This window comes from Oryx dammah, unplaced genomic scaffold, assembly GCF_014754425.2.
Source record: "Oryx dammah isolate SB20612 unplaced genomic scaffold, SCBI_Odam_1.1 HiC_scaffold_12, whole genome shotgun sequence".
Lineage (NCBI taxonomy): Eukaryota > Metazoa > Chordata > Mammalia > Artiodactyla > Bovidae > Oryx > Oryx dammah.
In genome coordinates, this window is record NW_024070196.1 from 57108869 (window position 1) to 57132559 (window position 23691).

General features: G+C 44.5%; 1 protein-coding gene across 1 annotated transcript in view; it reads left to right on the plus strand.

The window, feature by feature from the left end:
• The window catches only part of NOS1 (nitric oxide synthase 1), a 191901-nt gene that overhangs the window by 75527 nt on the left and 92683 nt on the right, over positions 1-23691 (plus strand). The gene's annotated exons all lie outside the window — the stretch shown is intronic.

A 23691-nucleotide genomic window follows, 5' to 3' on the forward strand; every position in this document is an offset into this window, starting at 1 on the left:
TCTCCATTTGCAGCCTGGGAAGTGTCTTCTTTTTCCCCACCTCTTGTTTGTATGTTCATTAGATCACCTCTTCTCAAACAGGATCCCCGGAAAACATAAACCTTTTCTTTGGCCACGCAAGATGCTTCTGCATGGGCTAAAGGCACCTGAAAGAAATTCCCCTGATTTTCAGGGGTGTCCTAGAAAGTGCTGCTGCTGGGAACTGTACCCACCAGCATTAATACTCAGGACTGTTTTCTTTATTCCAAGCCCGACAGCTAACTTGCCCCCATGGGGGATTGAAGACGTGAGTCTGTCTGGGACCCAGCTGCAGGTAGGAATGAGGAAAGGAGCTTGTGAACTCAGACAGTTTGCCTGACTTTAAATGGTGTTGAGCAGGCACTGTTTCTCACTTAAAGGATTTCTTGTCATGAACAAGGGTTGGGGCAGCAGCTCCTTCATCTGAGAAGCAAACTCTGAGCTCCCAGCTCCGAGGCAGAACCTAGAGGACAGGCTGAGGCAAAAAGAAGTGGAAGACACCATCTGTGCCCCAAGCAGCTCCTGAAGCCCAAGAAAGGGATCCACTCGCCAGCAACTGGAATGCAACAGGGCAGGCGATGCAAGCAATCCTTCCTATTTGGTCATGAAAATAGCTGCATGGATTTCATTGTGCTATATTTCATTCCAGGAATTTTAAGCATAAAAATGTAACCCACAGGGATAAATCAAAATGGTATTCGATAGCCACTGACATATTTTGGGCAGGCTTTTCTCTTTGATTTCTGAAGCAGTCTCTTTGAAATATTCAATAAGGCAAATGAAAACCAATTATATTCATGTACCAGAATTCAGGTAATGGAAAGAGTCAATAATATGTCCGTGATAGTTTATTAAGATAAGTCTTAGCTGCAAAGACCTTCATTTGTCATTTCTCTCCTAATATCATGGTCACCACTGAACTGAAACCCCTTGATTTCTCACAATGTGTGTTCTAAAAGGATGAGACTGACTGAATTTGGAGGCTTTCTATTTTTGGTTTTTTTTTTTTGATTATTTTTTAACAAATATGCACAACTTTTACTTACAGATAAAGGTTGTTTCCTTAACAATTGCCTTCAATGTCCAGGGTTTCTTGGGGGTATCTTCTTCAAGACTTGCCTTCAGAAATTACAATATTTCTTTCAGAATCTCCCTACCAGTGCTACCTCATTGGGCTTTTAAGAGTTCATTTGCTTTTCAGAAATAGCAGGAAGGCATTGGGAGCCACATTTTGTTAAAAGCAGAGGTTGCGTTGAATGAAGTCAGGTGATGATTTCGTTAGGAGGGGGTCTCTTTTCTAAAATAATATCGTATAATCACACTGAGTTTCTTGTCCAGTTCTAAACTGGCATCTAAGTCAAGCATCATGTCCTGTGCATTTCACCTTGAAACCGTGATGACGGCACCCAACCATGAAGCCAAAAATCTTCCCGTTTAAGAAACCCCTGACAGCCTGTTTCTGTGCAGTAGATTGCCTCTTCTCTCCTGAGCAGTAGCTATTGGACTTACTACTTTGGTTGCCATTATTTAAAACATGACTTTAGCTGAATATTTGGTGAAATTTGCAAGTATCTTTAGGTGTAATGATGGTGCTGTGAGTTTTGTCTAGGATGTGCACGCTTCAGAATTTAGAGCTGAGGCATCATGACGTCTGCAAATTATGTTCAAATGGTTCAGTGCAAAGATGATAGAGAGAGATGGGAGATAACTGATATAGATACATGGGTAGGAAGAGAGGTGGATGGGTGGATGAATGGATGGATAGATAGGTAGGCAGGTAGAGTCAAAGAGAGGATGGATGAATGGATGGGTGGATTGATAGGTAGATGATAGATACAATAGGCAGGGCAAATATGGCAAATGCTAATAACAGTTGAATATAGTTGGAAAGCTTATAGATATTATTGCATTTTCCTTTTACATTTTCTGTATTTAATATTTCAAAATAAAAAGTTGGGTGGCAAGAATAGCTTTAGTTAGACTTTGCTCTGTATTTAAATTACCCAAGTTTCTTAAGAGAATAATATTCAGCCTCCCCACCTCCAACCCCCCTCCCCCCACACACCCATTAAGACATATGTACGCACACACGTACACACACATGCATGCATGCACACACACACTCATAAGCACCTCTTTTCCTGGAAGAAAATAATCCTGCAGTTTAGCAGAATGGCACTGTTTTTCCATGGCAGCCTTTCTTTACATTTTTCCCTCAGCATTTTAATTAGAGCTGTGAGTCACTGTGCCTTATGAAGGCTGGTGACAATGTCATTTACGGCTGTTTAGCATCCCAGTCGAGCCCTCTTCCACGGTGCTCATTACATCAGGGGCAGTGAGCAGGCGACAGTTCCTCTGTCAGCCGCAGAGCAGGCTCTGGGCCTCTTGAGGAGTTGAGAAATAAGCTTGAGATTTGTCCCTGGAATATCTTCCATAGGTGCCTTTTCCACCACAGGCTTTACAGCCAGGAAATGCCTGAATGTGTGTGTGCTCCAAAGGGTGATTCAAAACCGCAGCTTTGACATCCCTCTCAGTGTCAGCAAGCTTTTCTCCCAGGCACTGGGGTCTAGTTGGCCATGACATCAAGTCTTGAATGTATCAGAGGCCTCTGGACATGAGGGGAGGCGGAGGAGGCAAGATTCTGACCAAGCTGGATTGGAGTCCATCCCGTGCCCTTCACCCTGTAACCTTGGGCAAGTTTGTTTAATCTCTCTTGAAATGTCCTTTTGCTCTTCTGTTCAGTTCAGTTCAGTCACTCAATCATGTCTGACTCTTTGTGACCCCATGGACTGCAGCACACCAGGCCTCCCTGTCCATCACCAACTCCTGGAGCCTAGTCAAACTCATGTCCATCAAGTCGGTGATGCCATCCAACCATCTCATTCTCTGTCAGCCCCTTCTCCTCCCGCCTTCAATCTTTCCCAGCATCAGGGTCTTTTCAAATGAGTCAGTTGTTTGTATCAGGTGGCCAAAGTATTGGAGTTTCAGTTTCAACATCAGTCTTTCCAATGAATATTCAGGACTGATTTCCTTTAGGATGGACTGGTTGGATCTCCTTGCAGTCCAAGGGACTCTCAAGAGTCTTCTCCAACACCACAGTTCAAAAGCATCAATTCTTTGGCGCTCAGCTTTCTTTATAGTCCAGCTCTCACACCTATACATGACTACTGGAAAAACCATAGCCTTGAGTAAATGGACCTTTGTTGGCAAAGTAATGTCTCTGCTTTTTAATATGCTGTGTAGGTTGGTCATAGCTTTTCTTCCAAGGAGTAAGTGTCTTTTAATTTCATGGCTGCAGTTACCATCTGCAGTGATTTTGGAGCCCCCCAAAATAAAGTCTGTCACTGTTTCCATTGTTTCCCCATCTATTTGCCATGAAGTGATAAGACCAGATTCCATGATCTTAGTTTTCTGAATGTTAAACTTTAAGCCAACTTTTTCATTCTCATCTCACTTTGATCAAGAGGCTCTTTAGTTCTTCTTCACTTTCTGCCGTAAGGGTGGTGTCATCTGCATATCTGAGGTTATTGATATTTCTCTTGGCAATCTTGATTCCGGCTTGTGCTTCATCCAGCCTGGCATTTCTCATGATATACTCTGCATGTAAGTTAAATAAGCAGGGTGACAATATACAGCCTTGATGTACTCCTTTCCCAATTTGGAACCAGTCTGTTGTTCCATGTCCAGTTCTAACTGCTGCTTCCTGACCTGCACACAGATTTCTCAGGAGGCAGGTCAGGTATCCTGGTATTCCCATCTCTTCAAGAATTTCCCACAGTTTGTTGTGATCAACACAGTCATTCTTTGGCATGATCAGTAAAGCAGAAGTAGATGTTTTTCTGGAACTCTCTTGCTTTTTTGATGATCCAACAGATGTTGGCAATTTGATCTCTGATTCCTCGGCCTTTTCTAAATCCAGCTTGAACATCTGGAAGTTCACTGTTCACGTACTGTTGAAGCCTGGCTTAGAGAACTTTGAGCATTACTTTGCTAGTGGGTGAGATGAGTGCAATTGTGTGGTAGTTTGGGCATTCTTTGGCAAACTTTGGGGTTTGAAATGATAAGTGACATTTTCCAGTCCTGTGGCCACTGCTGAGTTTTCCAAATGTGCTGGCATATTGAGTGCAGCACTTTCACAGCATCATCTTTTAGGATTTCAAATAGACTTAAATTGAGGAAAGTAGGGAAAACCACTAGACCATTCAGGTATGACCTAAATCAAATCCCTTACGATTATACAGTGGAAGTGACAAGTAGATTCAAGGGATTAGACCTGATAGACAGAGTGCCTGAAGAACTATGGATGGAGGTTCGTGACATTGTACAGGAGGCAGTGATCAAAACCATCCTCAAGAAAAAGAAATGAGAAAAGGAAAGATGGTTGTCTGAGGAGGCCTTACAAATAGCTGAGAAGCAAAAGCCAAGGGAGAAAAGGAAAAATATACCCATTTGAATGCAGAGTTCCAAAGAATAGCAAGGAGAGATAAGAAAGCCTTTCTCAGTGATCAATGCAAAGAAATAGAGGAAACAATAGAATGGCAAAGACTAGAGATCTCCTCAAGAAAATTAGAGATACCAAGGGAACATTTCATGCAAAGATGGGCTCAATAAAGGACAGAAAGGGTAGGGACCTAACAGAAGCAGAAGGTATTAAGAAGAGGTGGCAAGAATATACAGAAGAACTGTACAAAGATCTTCGTGACCCAGAAAATCATGATGGTGTGATCACTCACCTAGAGCCAGACATCCTGGAATGCGAAGTCAAGTGGGTTTTGGGAAGCATCACTATGAGCAAAGCTAGTGGAGATGATGGAATTCCTCTTCAATTAACAGGAGGTTGACCCCACTTCTCTGAGTACTTGGGACCAGTCAGTGCTTGACTCGCGTTGTGTGCTTGTATGTTTATTAGAAAGGATGTGTATGTGCTTAGGCATGTCCAACTCTTTCTGACCTCATGGAGTCTATAGCTCACCAGGCTCCTCTGTCTATGGGATTTTCCCAGCAATAATACTGGAGTGGATTGCCACTTCCTCCTCCAGGGGGTCTTCCCTGACCCAGGGATTGAACCCAGGTCTCTTGCATCTCCTGCATTAGCAGGTGGATTCTTTATCACTGTGCCACGAGAAGCCCTTAGAAAGCATGGGGATGGCCTTTAGGATGCTTCAGTTGGGACCTGCTGTGCCCTTGACCATGGCATCACTTCTTATATGCCTCATCCCTGAACCCAGCATTCACTGAGGATGAAGTTTTGTTAGACAGGGTCCAAGCAAGAAACAGAAGGCACCTGTGGCTGTGAGACTTTATTCCCAGATAATTTAATGGAAGAATTACTTAAGAACATGGTTTTAGGCACCAACCAGAGAAGGTGAATTGTCCAGGGGCTAGCAGCAAGGGGAGTGAGGATCACCCGAGGCCTGATATAGCTGCAGGAAATCCAGTGTTGCTGAAGCCCTTTGGACCATGGGGTGGGCTGGCAGAGTCAGGGAAGGGGGGGTGGTAGGCCTCTTCAGACCACAGCACTGAGATGGGAGAAAGCAGCCTATCTCTCCTCTGTCTGTCTCATCTTCTTTGTGTGTCCCCTTGGAGGCCTCCAGTCAAAAGCCAGAGGACAAGGAGCCTATTGATACCCATAGAGCTCAGCCTCCTCCCAGGACCCAGAGAAGGTTGGACAACAGATCTGGGAACAAAGGATGGAGAACAACCAGCACAGAGGAGACAAAGAGGACGAGTTTGCTGGTAATGGTCAGTACAACCGAGCTCAGTTCATTAGCTCTGAACAGAGAGATGCTTCCCTGATCTGGGATGTGCTGGGGTGTCCCCAGCTTCCTGGAGGAGCCTCATAAAAGCCTCAGAATGATTCAGAGTACATCCCTAGGTACTTTGAGGAAATAGGACTGGGCATTAGAAAATCAGATGAAGAGTGCTGGGGCATTGAGACTTAACCAGCAAATTGTAGGGTGGAGTCCTGGGTCAATAAGGCATTTGGTCTGTTGAAGAGACTTGTTGAATAAGCTGCTGAAACAGGTTCAGTATTCAGTCAACAGGTAACTGGTTTATTATCTGTTGAACTTCCATTCTGCATTCTGAGCACATGTCGGGCAGTGGGCGGCTGTGTCATTCCAGCCAGCTGTGCACTTTGTGAAAATAGGAGAAGTTCATGAATGCCAAACAAGGCATTCTAGTGGTGGTATCCCAAGGTCCCTGAGATTTTTTTTTTTTTTTTGGTACCTTCAAGAACTGTAGTAGATTAAACATGGAGGAACTTTCTTGGTGAAAGCAATGTCGTGTTGTTGGAAGAACTCCTGTGGTGGGAGCTGGGAGTCTTATGTTACTCCCGCAAAGATACTAACACTGGCCAACATTTTTCACACATTTTCTGAGGACCAGGTACTATGTTAAGTCCTGGGGTCTCATAAGCACAGATTTTCCAAAATATGATATTTATTCCACCGGTAGTGCCCATTTTTATTGAGATAAAATTTACGTAACATGAACTTCATCATTTTAAAATATACAGATCAGTAGCTCTAGTACATTCACAATATTTTATAATCATCACCTCTGTCTAGTTCCAAAACATTTCATCATCCCAATAGGAAACCCCATACCCTTGGGTTTTGAATACAAGTGTTCAAACAAAAAGTTGAACACAAATGTTCAAAGCAGCATTGTTCCCAGCAGTCAAAAGGTGGAAACTACCCACATGGCCATCAACGGATGAATGGATAAACAAAATGTGGTCTGTGCATTCAATGGAATATGATTCAACTGTAAAAAATGGAATGAAGTACTAATACCTGCTACAACATGAATGGACCTTGAAAACATCATGGGAAGTAAAAGAAGCCAGACACAAAAGGCCACCAATTGTAGGATTCCATTTAAAGGAAGTGCCTGGGACAGGCAAATCCATAGAAACAAAAAGCAGCCTAGTGTTTGCCAGGCACTGAAGGGAGAGGACAAACGACAGAGACCGATTCACTGGTCCCCGCTTTTTCAAACTTTTTATTTTGAAGTAATTTTAGGCTTACAGAAAAGTTGCAAAATAGTATAATGATTTTCTTTATTATCCCTTATCCAGCATCCCCTAATGTTATCATCATTCCCAGCCACAATACAATTAATTATCAAAAGCAGGAAACTGACAATGAAGCAAGTTATTAACTGAACAACAGAGCTTACTTAAATTTCACCACTTTTCCCACTGATAACCTTTTCCTGTTCCAGGGCCCCGGATCCCTCAGCGCTTTTAATGCATGATTTTTCTTTTCTCTGATCTGTGAGTTTGTGAATCTCTCCTTGCCTCTCGTGCATTTGAGACTTCTAAAGATGAATGGTCAGTTATTTTCTGTGTTGTTATGCTAGTCACTCAGTCCTGTCTGACTCTTTGTGACCCATTAACTATATAACCCACCAGGCTCCTCTGCCCATGGAATTCTCCAGGCAGGAATACTGGAGTGGGTTGCCATTCCCTTCTCCAAGGGAATATTCCTCATCCAGGGGTTGAACCGTGGTCTTCTGCATTGCAGGCAGATTCTTTACCACCTGAGCAACCAGGGAAATCTCGGTTACTTTCTAGAACTCCCTAAATTGGATTTTGTTCAATGTTTTCTCATGATTGGAGCAAAGCGGTATCCATTTTTCAAATTCACTCCTTCAATATTTGTTTTGTTAATAGAAAAATGTAGCTGGCACCTCTGTACCATAATTTCATGAATGTTATTCCTTTGGATGAGGCCATGGTATGTTTTTAAGGGAAAAATGAGTCGACTTTAAGGGAAACTAGTAAATAAATAATTGCATAGTACAAGGCACAGGTATGGCACAAAGCTATGAAGGTGGCAAGACCAGTCAGGGAAACGTGATGTGATTTCATAGAATCGTCGCCAGAGGCCTGCGAAGTAGATACTGTCGATACTTGATATTTTCCAGATGAAGAAATAGAGGCACAGAGATGCTAGATGTCATGTCCAAAGCCACAGTCAGTCATTAGCAGGGTCAGGATTTGAACCCAGAATCTAAAATCTTAACCACGATCTTCTCCCATAAGCCTTCCTTCCCACCTCTGTGATGAATGTGTAGTTGCTGATCCCAGTGACATCATTCTCTCTTTTCTTTTTTTCCCTGTGATTTTATTTCAGGGGGAAATTGGCAGAACTCTGTCCGGTAAGGCTGAATCAGGTGGGAATGTGTCCCTCAGTGCCAAGGAAGGGATGTCTTCGAGGGGCTTACCAGGTGCGCTGGCATAACAGGAGATAAATTCTCAGCCAGCTCAGGGAATCCAGGTGGAGTCACCAAGGAAAACGTATAGAATCTGGGACTGTGTATTTCCTCCCAATAGAGGAAGGACACTGGTTTCTCTTCAGCTCTCATTGGAATGAGTAGGCACAGACCAGCTTGACATCAAAAGAAAAAGCTCCATTTAGAGAGAGAGGTGTCGCTCCAGGAAAGGTTTTTGTAAACAACCCCGAGGTATGAGAAGAAGCAGATAGGGAGTTGGGGTTACTGCCCTGTGGAGTGGGCTTTCCTCGTGGCTTAGACGGTAAAGAAACCATCTGCAGCACAGAAGACTCAGGTTCGATCCCTGTGTCAGGAAGATCCTCTCGATAAGGGATTGGCAACCCACTCCAGTATTCTTGCCTGGAGAACTCCATGGACAGAGGAGACTGGTGGACTGCAGTCCACGGGGTCACAAAACTGAGTGATTCACATACACACACACACACACACATTATGTGAAATGCTGTCCTATTCTCAGTAGCTTTAACCCAGGGAGACGAGGGCAGGGTGAGCATCAACCAGAGTGCACAGGCTGGGACAAGTGCAGAGAGCTCTCAGGAAGGTGAGCTTCTCATCAAACACCTGGACCAACTGAGAGCACCTACCTTCACTGAGCAGCTTCTAAAGGTGACCTTCCTTGTTCCCCTCTAAAACACAGTATCTATCCAGGGTCCCATTGTCAATCCCTGCAGGGGACCTGCAGGGTCCTGGCAAGGAAGAAATGAGTGAGGGGGCTTCACAGGTGCTGGGATCTGAGGAGCTCATGCCCCACTTAAAAGGGGCATCACCTCTCACTCTAGCTGTTGGCCAACATTGAGGAATGCAGACCCAGTGTGAATGCACCTGCCAGGAACCCAAGAAAGCCAAAAATTTGGCTTTCATGTGAAACTTACAGTTTTTTAACAGTGGTAACCAATTTGGAAAAAAAAAATTTTTTAAGTGTGTTAACTAAACGGACATCATCTGTGTGCCTGTGGGCTGTTGTTTGTAAAATCTGACCAGAGCCTTTTTGAAGCAAGTGATATCCTGCCTCTCTGAAGCAGACAGTTTTGTGCAGAACAGTTTATAGTTGGAAGGAAATTGGAATTTCATTGGAAATTGCCATTTTTGTAGGTCACGAAATGGTTGAGTATCTGCAGTTGTACGTGGTTCCGTGTAATAGTACCGCACACCCTAGACTGAAATGTTCTGGTTGAAGCTTCATTTGGCTGTGAAAATGTAACACAGGCATTTAGAGCCAAAGCAGACAGTGTTTCTTAAATTATAATGTACACACCAATCACCCAGAGGTCTTCTTAAAAATGTAGATTCTGATTCGTAGGTCTGGGGTGGAGCCTGAGATTCTGCATTTCTAACCAGCTCTCAGATGATGTCTGTAGTCCATGGGCCACACCTTACATAGCAAGTCATAGACATGGGGATTGAGACTCTGGTATATTGAGCACCTACTATGTGCGCAGCGCTTTGCTGTGCTCCAGGGGTCCGAGTAAACCAGGGACCCATGATCTCTGGAGAGATCACCATGGAGAGATTGTCTCCACAGTGCATACAATCTCACAGTTCACTAGAGTCATCCTTTTTGAGAACAAAGTAGTTACTTGCTAAAAGGTGAGTAGATGGAACGTATTGGTCGACAAATATTTACCTTGGTAAGCAATCTGTATGGGATCTGTGGATCCCTCCAGGGTTCTGGATTACCTGAAAATCCTAGAATTGTATGCACATCTTTTATGGCAATTTGCCCCTAACTCTCACCTGTCAGGGTGTCCTCCGACGCCAGTCCTGGAGAAGTATAAAGTAATTGGAGGTGGCTCACCAGGAGGGGAGGGATGAAGAGATTGTTGACGCCTTGGGCTTATTTTGAATAATCAAAAAATAGTATAGTTAGATAGAAGGGGCAGGTACCAAAAAGGCTGCAGCTGACATCCTGAGATTAGCATTGCTGTTGAGTACAGGACCCTGAGAGAATTTCCTAATTTCACAAGAGAGGTGAGGAAAATGAGGATGTAACCTTAGTTTGAGAAAAAATCACTCAAGAGGTCCGAATCTGAGATCTGACTCTGTCTCTAAGAACTTATGGCAAGTTCTTCCCCATCTGGAGCCTCAGTCTCCTCATCTGTAAAATGTAAGGTTAATCTAGTAACTTCCACTCTTACTGCTTATTGGGTCAAGGAGTGCTTAGTAAATCATATTAATGCTCTGCCCCCCTCTCGTGTAAATGCACATATTCATGTACTCACAAAATTTTTGGCACACAATTTCAGGATTTTCAGGGATTCCTGAGCCCTGTAGGGGGCCCATAGACTCCATATTATGATGGAATAGAAAATGCCTGGAGTCCCTTTCAACTTCCAGTTACTAAAATTATAGCTGGTGATCAGGCAACTGAAACAAAAATACAGTGTAGTATCTGGAAAGTGATAAAAGCAAAGACTTTGAGCTGTCATTATTTGTAGGTGATATGATTGCTTTAAAAAATCCGAGACAAAATTCTTGTGGCTATTAACAGTTTACAAAAAAAGCAAAGATTTTAAGTTCCAACAAACTTGATTGGACTCCCCACCGTTGACACTAGCTGGATAAACTTCTATGACTTAATTAATATGTTTGAGCCTCAGTTTCAGCATCTATAAAATGTGAATATTATTATCACATCCTTCATATTTGTTGCAAGAACAAAATTAGAGTTCAGTAAAGTTGTTACATATAAAAATGTTGAAATATTAGATTGAACTATAGGAAATTATTGTATTTGATATTTTCAAAACTGCTAATTCCATACATTTCAGCCTATTTAATACAAATTTACTAAAAGATATTGCTTGGCTAGCTGATCATGTATTCAGTAAATATTTACTCTGTGTTTACTAGGTGCTAATCTAAGAAGAGAGCCAATTGTGTCTTTCAAATCAAATCAGACTTATGCTGCCTTAGAGTTAAGTGACCAGCAGATGTACACCAAGTTCATACTTCCCTTAGTAAACTATTTTCCTTTCTGTCCTTGGCTCTTGTCCCTACATCCATGCTAATACAAGATAATTGCAATTCCACTTAGCTAATCTGTCTTGATCTTTTACTTAAGTTTAATCCATTTACATTTATTATTATTACTGATATAGCTGACATATGAGAGTTATCCCTGCCATTGCAAGTTTGTGTTTTCTACTTAATGTGTTCTCCCTTTGCTGAAATTCATTTGTAATTGATTCAAGCCTCTGTGGATGCTGTTATCTATTTGCGAGGAACTTTCGAGTTAAGGAGGGCTTTCCTGGTGGCTCAGATGGTAAGGAATCTGCCTGCAGTGTGGGAGGCCCAGGTTTGATCCGTGGATCAGGAAGATCCCTGGGAGAAGGGAATGGCTACTCCAGTATTCGTGCCTGGAGAATTCTGTGGACAGAAGAACCGGTAGGCTACCGTCCATGGCTTCACAGAGTTGGACATGACTGAGCGACTAACACTTTGAGTTAAGGGAGCAGATATAATCTTTCTTTCTTCTTTTTCCTTCCATGAGCGCCTTTTGCCATCCTCTTGACCCAGCTTCCCTGTACCAGAGGCACCCAAGGATGCCAGGCATGAGGAGAAACTAAATTAAATCTCCATTACCAGTGAGCTGCTATCTGGATGATACTGTTCTTGATGCCCTCCTGAAAATAAAGACTCAACATTACCACTGCAGTTGACATTTACAGTTCACAAAGTGCTCTTTCCAGCATCCGTCTTATTTAATCTTCACAAAAACCTTCCAAGTAGTTGTTATTACCTTTTCAATTTCACAAAAGGAAATTGAGATTCAAAATGTGAAAGATGACTTGCCCAAGATCAAATGCCCGGTAAATAGCACAGCTGGGGAAATGAGCCAAATCAATTCTATTTGCTATAATCCCCCTTAATTCTCAGAATTAAGAAAGTAATGGCATCAGGAAATGTTGACTCTTGAAATATACTAAAATGCAGTTAAATTATTTATTACTGCCCAAGAAGGACAGTTCTGTCAAATGAGTTTCGTTCACTCTTTTCCTTTCCTTCACCCCATCGTGTTCTATCTGCTTGTAGAAGCCAGAGCTGAAAAGTTATTCTGGATACCTCCTTCTTTCAAACCCCAGGTTTCAGTCACCAAATCTTATTGACTCAACCTCCCAAATCTCTTTTTTTTCAGATTCATATTCCTTTATTTATTTTTTTAAAATTTATTTATTTTACTTTACAATATTGTATTGGTTTTGCCATACATTGACATGAATCTGCCATGAGTGTACATGTGTTCCCCATCCTAAACCCTTCTTCCACCTCCCTCCCCATCCCATCCCTCTGGGTCATCCCAGTGCACCAGCCCTAAGCACCCTGTATCATCATATTCCTTTAAAAATTGTTGGGCTTCCCTGGTGGCTGAGCTGATAAAGAATCCGCCTGTGATATGAGAGACCTGAGCTCGATCCCTGGGTTGGGAAGATCCCCGGAGAAGGGAATAGCCACCCACTTCAGTATTCGGGCCTGGAGAATTGTATGGACTGTATAGTCCATGGTGTTGCAATGAGTTGGACCCAAATCTCTCTTAAATCTACCCACTTTCCTCCTTCTCCCTAATCCTGACCACCACCATCTCTCACCTCTGGCCTGCAGCAGCCTCCTAACTGAGCTCCCCGTAGCCAGCCTTGCTTTTCCACCCATCTTCCATCCAGCATCTTAATAAAATCTAAATCTAACCACAGAACATCTCTTCTCAAATACCTGCAGTGTTTGCCATCGCCGTGAAAATAAGATCCAAAATCTTTCTCTTGGCCCTCAAGATAACTGCATGATCTAGCTCCTGGAGATCGCTCCAGCTTTATAAGACCTTGGCTTTCTTCTCCTGTCACAGTGGACTTTGTCCAGTGCCTCCAACCTGCTCCCTCCCACACCTCAGTGCTTTGTCTCTCCCATCCTTTGCTCCCACCACCCACCCTTTCATCTGGCCAATTCTGTATTCCTGACTCTTCCTCCAGGAAGCCTTCCCTGACTACCACCATTCTGACTATGTTAAGTGTCCCCCCGTGCTCCCATTAGCACCCTGTTTTTCCACTTTGTCCTACTCACTATACTTGTCATTAATCTCTCTCTCCACTCCCGGCTTCCCTCCTGGCTTGGGAGATCCGAGGGTAGGAATGCTGTCTGTCTTGTCTACCTTACATTCTCAGTGCCAAGCTTCTTGCTGGCCCAGTTGAGATCTTCGTAAGGGTTAGTGAACGACTAGATGATGTGAATGACAAAGGAAAGAAGAGAGGAAGGGAAGGAGCAAAAAGAAGTGGAAGAAGAAAAGAAAGTAAAAGAGGGTAAGGTTTATTGAGGTTAGGAAATATGTGCCATCTTCTTGTAATGATTCTTAAGAAATGTTTCAGAGACCACGGGTAATATATGTTTCCTTTAAAAAAATTTATACCAGATCTTGGTTATGGCACTGGGGATCTTTAGTTGTGGCATTTGAACCTTTAGTTGTGGAACTTGTTAATAGTTCCCTGACCAGGGATCGAACTGAGGCCCCCTGCATGGAAAGCATAGTCTTAGCCACTGGACCACCAGGGGAGTCCCAGTTTGTTTCTTTTTTATAGTAAGGAGGCTGTCCTCTTGCCCATGATTCTGTTCACCTATCTGGGCTGACATACTTCATTTTCCTTGAGGTGTCATCTAAAGTGACTCTTAAAATAATAGAAGCACCATGCACTTTACGTGGACTATCCCATCAGATGTTTTCCAGCCAGTTATTCCATGTAACTTATTTCTCCTGCTTGACGGATGAGGAATCTGAGGCTAATATGTGGTGGAGAAGGGTCACAAACCCTTGTCTTTGCAACCACAGTGCAAATGCCTTCAGCCTCTACCTGACAATGTCGGTGGTGGGATGTGTCTGGCAAGGACAGGGGCAGAGGTACATTCTTGTGGACTTTGCGCCCCTGAGGGGTCCACAGATGGAAGAATTTAAGACCCCAGCCCCAAACCCTGGAATTTTCAGTCTGTGTGATGGATATAGTGTTCTACAGCCGGCTGAACTTGTTCATAAAAATGAGCTTTGCAAAATGAAGAGGAATGAAGGTTTCATAATTCCCCAGATCTATTCCAACACGGGGTTGACAGCTGTGAAACTCCCTCCTGATGATGGACTGGACCAGTGATACCCCACCCCCCTCCCACTGGTGATGACTCATCACGAAGTCCCAGGGCCCGATTTCCTGGCTGTCTCTCGAGTGCCACATTCCGACACAACAAATCTCGTTCTCTTGGTATTCCAAAAAAGGAGCCCGTGACAGGCTCCCATTCCATTGGCAAGCAGGACCAACCTGTGTGTCCACAGCACTGACCTGGTCCTCCTGCACAAAGGACTTTAAGCAACATATGTCCATTGGATGCTCCAGCCAGCCAGTAGAATAACATCTGTTTGCATTTTAATAATTGGTAAAAGAAGTGAGGCGGGGGAGGACCCATTTACTGAGCACTTACCATTCTGTATGGTGCATTGTAAGAACTCGGAAAACACTCATTATTATCTCATGCCATCCTCACACACACACACGCCCTGAGGAAATGCTATTATCACTCCCATTTCATAGATGAAAAACCGTGACTCAAAGAGGTTAAGTAACTTGCTGACCATCACAAAGCTACATGGAGAAGCTAGGGTTCAAATACAAAATAATCTGACTTCTATTTAAGTTTTTTAAAAAATTATATTTTCTAAAATATTGCTGATTTTTTAAATGTTTTGTTTTTCCAGATTTAAGGAAACCTTTTTCTCTTTTCTCTTAAGCTATCTCTGATTTACAGCAATTGGATAAAACGTATCTTTGGGAAAATGATGAAACATTTTTATTTTTTTCCCTACCTGATCCCCCCACCCCAGAATTCAGAGACTGAGTATTCTTATTTTCATAACAATATAGTTATTTGTCTAAGTTCACTAACAATCTTTTTGTTCATTGGAGTTTAGATTTGTCCTTTTATTAAAGCTGATACAAAAGCATAGTAAAAAATAAACAATATGAAAGAATATATAATAAAAGTGAACTTCCTCCTCCCACCTAACCTTTTGCCTCCCGGTCTCCTTTCCCAGCAGCCACCTGTGACCAACATCTTGAGTGTTTTTCCAGAGATATTGAGTACATCTCCAAGCTTACATGGAAGTATAGACGAATACGTGCAATGGGTCTACAAATATATTTATGTATTGGTGTTCTCTACCTTGCTTTTTAATTTAACTATGTCTTAAGAATCATTCCCCATTGGTCCTTTATTGTTTATTATTATTATTGGCTGTGCCACACAACATGTGGGATCCTAGTTCCCCAACTAGGGATCCAACCAGCGCCCCCTAAATTGGAAGCTGGGAGGCTTAACCACTGGATGGCCAGGGAAGTGCCCCCTTATTGGTCCTTATAGATCTAATCTCCCCTTATTTAATGCCTGCACGGTAGTCCATTGCATGGATGTGCCATAGTTTATGTAGCAGTTCCCTATTAATGGATACTCAGATTTTCTAGTCTCTTGATATTCTGAACAACCCTGTGTGTGTGTGTGTGTGTTGTGTGTATGTGTGTGTAAGGATGTTCCTTCCAGTTTATCCTAAGAATTGAATTGCCAGGCCAACAATGCATGCGTTTTCAATTTTGGTGTAGATAACTGTCAATCTGCTGTACAAAGAGGCTATACAAGGCACGATAGATGAGAGTGTAAATTTCTCAAAGCCTCACATCAGAGTGTACTGTCAGACTCTAAACGGTCCTTCATCCTCATGCTCCTGACTAAATGATGCTCCTTCCTGCCCCAGTGATCTGTGAGCATTAGATCTGAGACGATCAGGAACAAACTGTAGCCATGAAACTGGGGAATTATGTGACTGGGGAGAGCCCCCTGGCACCAGGGTGTTTGTGTCTCTGGGATCCCCAAGACACAGAATGCCAACCTACCCCTACCCCCCGCCAGCAGCTTGCAGAGGTTGGAGGATTTGTAGCTATGACTTGCCAGCGTGGGAGAAAGCACGTCATTTTGATTCCCCGGGGGGTGTTCTCTCTGGGGAAAGACTGCAAATTAGCAGTTCAGGAGATGTAAGGAAGTCGGTTGGTTGCTGTGTTTTGTGGTTTGGTGTTTTGTGTTTTTTTTTTTTAAGAGCACAATTGGGTTACAGTTTTGGTCTTTTGTTTGTGTTGCGGGTGGCAGTATCCTGTTTTGCTTTTCAAGACATGAAGGGCTTGGGATTTGTTTTTAAATGAGATTGGAGGGACATGGGAACCAGAGTTGTGACTCCTTTAGAGATTTTGTGGGTGCTTGAAGTGAAAACAGCCAGTTTACAGGCTGAGTGTCATTTCCTTTTAATATTTAATGGTATACACATTTAGATGATTTTAAAGTAATAATTTGTTGTTGTTCAGTTGCTAAGTTGTCTTTGTGACCCCATGGACTGTAGCACACCAGGCTTCCCTTTCTTTCACTATCTCCCGGAGTTTGCTAAACCTCATGTCCGTTGAGTCGGTGATGCTCTCCAACCATCTCACCCTCTGTCGTCCCCTTCTCCCAGCATCAGGGTCTTTTCCAGTGAGTCAGCTCTTCGCATCAGGTGGCCAAAGTATTGGCGCTTCAGCATCAGTCCTTCTAACGAATATTCAGAGTTGATTTTCTTTAGGATGGACTGGTTTGATCTCCTTGCAGTCCAAGGGACTCTCAAGAGTCTTCTCCAACACCACAGTTCAAAAGCATTAATTCTTTGGCACTCAGCTTTCTTTATGGTCCACCTCTCACATCTGTACATGACTGCTAGAAAAACCATAGCTTTGACTATATGGACCTTTGTCACAAAGTGTCTTTGGTTTTTAATATACTGTCTAGGTTTGTCATAGCATTTCTTCCAAGGAACAAGCATCACTTCATGGCTGTGTGACCATCAGCAGTGATTTTGGAGCCCAAGAAAATAAAATCTGTCAAAGTAGTCAGTGTAAAATGTCTCCCTCCCTCCTACTAGTGATGTCCAGAATTCCATCTAAGATGTAGCCAGTGACACCCATTCCTTCCAGAACATTCTCTCCACTTACCTGTACAGAATATATGCCTTTGCACTATTCTTTTTTCACCTAGTGGTATATCTTGGAGCTCATATCCCACCTGTAAAAAGAGATCTGTGTCACTTTTTAAATGAAACATTTGTTGCACAGGTGGGTTAGATTTCAAATGACATTCAGACAGCAAGCTGTTGGGTTCTGGACAACCAGCCTAGGTGACACCCTACTCTCTCTCTTTACATGGTTAGAGGTAGGTTTTCTTTCTCCTCCGACTCCTGCTATCCAGTGGTCAACCTTAAAAAATGGCAAGATGTTTGCTTTTACCCTCTATGTCATTTTCTGACTTCTTTAGAAAGCATAATTATCTTCTTCCTGCCTAGGTTATCAGTAGATGCTTGAGGGGACCTAAGGGGCAGTGGGGTGCAGGGAAGCCCTCTGGTCCAGGCACCATGAGGGTCAGACTCTAGACCTCCACTACCCAACGGCAATACAATGTGAGCACATATCTGACTTTTTAACTGTACAGTAGTTGCATATAAAAGCATCAAAAGCAACCGTTGAAATTATTTTTTCATAATAACTATGCTTAATCCAGTATACCCAAAGTATTATCCTTTCAACATGTGGTCAATATTGCAAAATTATTGAGCTATTTGACATTCTTTTTTTCCCTCCTAGTCTTCAAGACCCCATGTAGATTTCACCCTTAGGTCACATCTCCAGGAACCAGTCACAGTTTAGGGGTTCAATGGCCACATGTGGCTGGTGGCTGCCCTATTGGACAGACAGCTCTTGACACCCCAACTATGGCCGATCCATGTTGAATGAGTACCCTCCTCCCTTCTCCAGGCCTCTATTTCCTTATTTTTGAGTGTGGGAGTTGGACAGTCTTTTGGATTTTAATGGCTCTTCATCATCCTCGTGTCCGTGGACTTTCAGTGCTAAAAATGAAATGAGTGGGTAGCTTAATCTCAACCTCTGTAAAATGGAGACCATTGAATGTGATGAATCAGGGTGAGAATAAAAAGTATGGCAGCCAATGAGAGTGTGTTGGGGGGAGGCATCGTCTTAGGGTATCATCTTTAGGATTAGGTGTGTACCCAGCTCCCACTCGCTTAGAGCCAGGGCAGTCTTCCAGTTTGCTTCTCTGAACCCGTCACCTTGTCTTTCTGTAATTGTTGTAGTTTAGTTGCTCAGTCATGTCGGACTCTTGCGACCCCAAAGACTGTAGCCTACAAGACTCCTCTGTCTACGGGATATCCAAGGCAAGAATACTGGAATGGGTTGCCATATCCTTCTCCAGGGGAATCTTCCCAACCCAGGGATTGAACCTGTATCTCCTGCTTCACTGGCAGATTTTTTTCCTGCTGAGCCAGCTGGGAAGCCTGTCTTTCTGTAAAACGGGAGTAAAAATGACATGTGGTTTACATGGTCACTGTCAGGATGAAATAAGACACCCGTGTGGAAGACTCAGTGCTGTGCTTGCGTGCATGCTCAGTCATGTCTGACTCTGTGTCCCTGGACTGGAGCCCACCGGGCTCCTCTGTCCATGGGAGTCTCCAGGCAAGAATACTGGAGTGGGTTGCCATGCCTTCCTCCAGGAGATCTTCCTGACCCAGGAAGTGAACCCATGTCTCTTACGTCTCCTGCACTGGCAGGCTAAACTCTCCATCCCTGGGAACTGCTCCCACCACCATTCTGGATGCAGACGTGGGCCCAGAATGGGGCGGGGGTGGCGTGCCCAAGGTCACACAGTGAGATGGTAGTAGCAGACGTTGGCCTGTTTTGGCTCCCTCCTTCTCCCTGGCAGTCGTCCTCGAAAGTCAGCCGTGAATTTCCTCCACAGCAAGGTACTCCCGAAACCACTGAACTACTCCAGGGAGGCCTGGGTCCAAGTATTGTTTCCATGGTATATGCCGTGGTGTGCGTGCGCACGTGCCGTGTTTAAAATCAAAGCTCCAAGAGTCGGAGGCTGGGTTGGCAGGATACCCAGCACCCGTCTCCCTGTATTCAGCGCCTCGTATCATGAGCGGCGTGAGATTTCTCTGTGCTTTCAAGCATCGGCCCCCTCCTGGCACATGATGTGCCTTTGGAGAGGCTGCCACAGAGTAGCAAGTGCCCTGAGTCAAGGGCCAGGAAGCGGAACACCTATTACATGTTACACGACAGTGGTAAGAAGACATTTCTTCTGAGCATTCCTTCTGTGACATTACTGAAACCCATGCACTTAACTATTTTATTCAGTCCTCCCAGTTACCCAGGATGTGAAGAATTACTTAAGGAGCCCATTTTACACATACAGAAACTGAGGTTCAGAGAAAATAAAGAACTCACCCAGAAACACACAGATAGAGCCAGAAAGGGCCTTAAAAATCTTCCCTGTGGCAGAAGGGTGGCCAGCCATCCTGGAGGCCCAGGTTTGAGGAGACACTGTGGATACTGGACATTCACAAAGCAGGACAGAACGTGTCTCCATCTGGCATCTTAGTACATTCTTTGCAGATGTCAAACCTGATCCTGGTCAGGATGGGGGTGAAGATGTGTTTGGGGAGGGAAAAGAGGGATATTATTAGGGCGGGTTGTCATTAAGATTAGGATTGACCCTGATGGAGGCTCAGAATCCACTTGCTTAGACCTAGAGCTTATTTACCCCACCCTGTCTCAGTAGACACTGAATTTCACTGCCTCTTTGAAGCCCTGCCTCTTTCCATTCCTTCTAAAGATCAAGTTGTCTTTCTAGGGCCAAGGTCTAAAAAACAGCACTTCAATTTCCCAATTCCCAGCCAGCCAGCAGCCTCACCCCCACCCCCCCTCCCTGCTGCTGATTTAGAAAGCAGCTGAGAAAGAGCGGAGAAGCTAGGAGTGACCAGGGAGATCTGCGGGTTTGCCTTGTTTCTTTTTTCTTAAGCCAAGTCCCAGCTCTGTCCTTTGGTAAGTTGTGTTTTACTTATTTATTTTTTATTGGAGGATAATTGCTTTACGGAATTTTATTGTTTTCTGTCAATCCTCGACATGAATCAGCCATAGATACACATATATCCCCTCCCTCTTGAACCTCCCTCCCATCTTCCTCCTCATCTCACCCCTCTAGGTTGATCCAGAGCCCCTGTTTGAGTTTCCTGAGCCATGCAGCAAATTCCCATTGGCTATCTATTTTACATATGGTAATGTGAGTTTCCATGTTACTCTTTCCATACATCTCACCCTCTCCTCCCCCATCCCCATGTCCATAGATCTGTTCTCTATGTCTGTTTCTCCATTGTTGCCCTGCAAAAAAAAAAAGAAAATCCTTCAGTACCATTTTTCTAGAATGCGTTAGAATATGGTATTTATCTTTCTCTTTCTGACTCACTTCACTCTGTATAATAGGTTCTAGGTTCATCCACCTCATTAGAACTCACTCAAATGAGTTCCCTTTTATGGCTGAGTAATATTCCATGTCACTCAATTGTGTCCGACTTGTTTGCGACCCCATGGACTATAGCTCGCCAGGCTCCTCTGTCCATGGAATTTCGCAGACAAGAATTCTGGAGTGGGTTGCCATCTCCTCCTCCAGGGATCACACCCGCGTCTCCTGCATCTGCCGCGTTGGTGGGCGGATTCTTTACCACTGAGCCACCGTGTATCTGCACCACAACTTCTTTATCCATTCATGTGTCAGTGGACATCTAGGTTGCTTCCACGTCCTAACTATTGTAAATAGTGCTGCAGTGAACAATGGGATACATTTGTCTCTTTCAATTTTGGTTCCCTCAGGATATGTCCCTCGGAGCGGGATTGCTGGGTCATATGGTGGTTTTATTCCTAGTTTTTTAAGGACTCTCCATACTGTTTTCCATAGTGGCTTTATCAGTTTACATTCTCACCAACAGTGCAAGAGCGTTCCCTTTTCTCCACACCCTCTCCAGCATTTATTTTTTAATGCAGTGTTTTTTTAATGTGATGCCTCAACTAGTTATTTTTCTTAATAATTTTATTTATTTTTGGCTGTGTTGGGTCTTCGTTGCTGTGAGGGCTTTTCTCTGGTTGCGAGGAGTGGGGGCTACTCTCTAGCTGCGGTGCAGGCTTCTCATTGTGGTGGTTCTCCCACTGCAGAGCCGGGGGTTCTTCAGTAATTGTGGCACGTGGGCTCAGTGGTTGCGGTTCCCAGGCTCTGGAGCACAGACTCTGTAGTTGTGGTGCACGGGCTTAGTTGTTCTACGGCACATGGGGTCTTCCCAGATCAGGGATTGAACTCATGTCATCTGTGGATTCTTTACCACTGAGCCACCAGGAAAGTCCCTTTGGTAAGTTCTGGCTGAAGCCAGTATGGGGTAGAAGCAAGCTGGGGGCCTCCACCTCCCAAAGAGCTCACCTTCAAGTCCCTTCTTGAATTAAAGAACGGAGCCTAGTGCCAAACTAGAACACTCAAGAGATCTGGAGGTCCCAGCTGTCTCTGCCTTCAACTAAATCCTGGGTTTGGTACCCAGAAGAAATGGGTACCACGAGAGCTCCGGGAGACTTAAGAAACCAGAGCCCAGAGTGGGGCGGGTAGGGAGGTGGACCAATCCTCCCCAGTGAGGAAGGACATAGCAGTTTGGGCTGGTTTTCTCTGCAAGCCAGAAGGCCGGCAGCAAGATGCCGAAAGACACTCAGCCTGTCAACACACGGGCCACACAGGCTCATACACACAGCAGGGAAATGACACAGCAGGAGGGCGATGCATGAATACACAGAGAGACACACACGCGCACACACACACACACAGCGACGCCAGATGGAGAAAGCAGCCCAGGCTGGGTCTGGGTATTCATGACTCCCTCACCCACACAGAGGGGCTGGCGGAGTTACATAACGCAAGCTGCAAAAGGGAGAGGCTGAACTTGCTAACCACCGCCCTCCCTTGTGAGGGATCTGGGAGGTAGCGCCTCTTTCTTGGGGTGCGGGGAGAGTTATCCTCACCCACCCCCTGCTTTCAGAGGCGGCAGGAGTTTATCCGCTGCCTCAGCCCTGGGGTGACCCCGGAAAGCCGCTGAAAGGGAAACAAAGGAGTGTCACTTTGTCAGTAGTGGCGGGTAAGGGCTCCCTCCTTGGGTGAAGGAGTTTTGAGGATGCTGATGACAAGGGGTGCCAGGGCAGAGAGGAAACTGCGGCTGGAGCTGGGGGGTAGGAACAGAGATGAAGGGATTTTCTGCTACCTCCCACCCTGCCCCACTCCACCTGTAACCCACAGGTCACCTGCCCCAGCCCAGACGCATAAGATGTGCTTCCATAGCTGCTTGGGCTCATGCCGTGGGTGCTGGGCGCACGCACCTCACCTGGGCTACTGCGTCTTCACTTGGCCTCCCTGTGGTTCTTCGGCACTCCAGCCGCTTCTCTGAGTCTGGTGAAGCAGGTGGGAGTTGCAAAAATCACTAGATTATAAATTGTTAAAAACTAGAGTATTTTTTTAAAAGCTCAGACTCGAGAATAGAGCAGATCTGAGTTCAAATCCTCCCCCCACCATCCTTCTCCACCTGACCTTGGACAAGTCCCTGAACCTTCCCAAGTTTCAGTCTTCTCGTCTGTGGAAGGGTTAACTGTGAAGATCAAAGGAGGAAAAAAATACACAGTAAGAACATATGCACTCAATGAGTGTCCGCCGTCTTTTGGGCTTTTTCTTGTTCCACAAATATTTGTTGCGCACCAGCTCTGTGTTTATCTAATCCTAGGGGGACACAGTCCACACCTCCTAATGTTTCTCTGTTAGGATTTCAGACAGTCTGCGATACACAAATGCCCTCCAGAGTTTGACGTGGACCTGTGTCTTTGGTATTTCTTATACCAATTTTGGCTTATCATGGGATGGAGTATGGCCAAGTCTGTCCTTTTGAACCTGAAATAAGTGAATCATTACAAAAATGACGGTCCTGAAGTCCAGCTGACCTCCCTCATCCGTAGTTCTGTAGAAGGTGACATCATTTCCTATTGATGGGTTTGTGATGGGGGCTTTGGGATTGGTGGGAATGGAGAGCCCCACACCCCACGATCCTTGTTGGCCAAGCTCCTGACCTGAGGATGGAAAAATGTTGCAAAAAGCAGAGAGGCAAAGGCTGCATGACAGGGTTGGAGTGCTGACTTCTTCCGGTGAAAAAAAGATGAGAGGTCTTAGGGTTCTTGCCATTTGATTTCTGGGGCTGACGCCTCAGTGGTTTCCCCAAAGAGCCCCCCGGTCTCACAGGGCTTTGATCATGGAAATGAAACCAGGCAATATGCAGCCACCTACGAGTGTGTCCCCCTGGAAGAAGAAGAATTTTTTGTCTAGTTATCTTCAGAACTCCAGAGCATCTTATGGCTTGACTTCTCAGTTGGCTGTTTCCCATGTTAGTTTTAAAGGTGGTCTTGGGCATCCCAC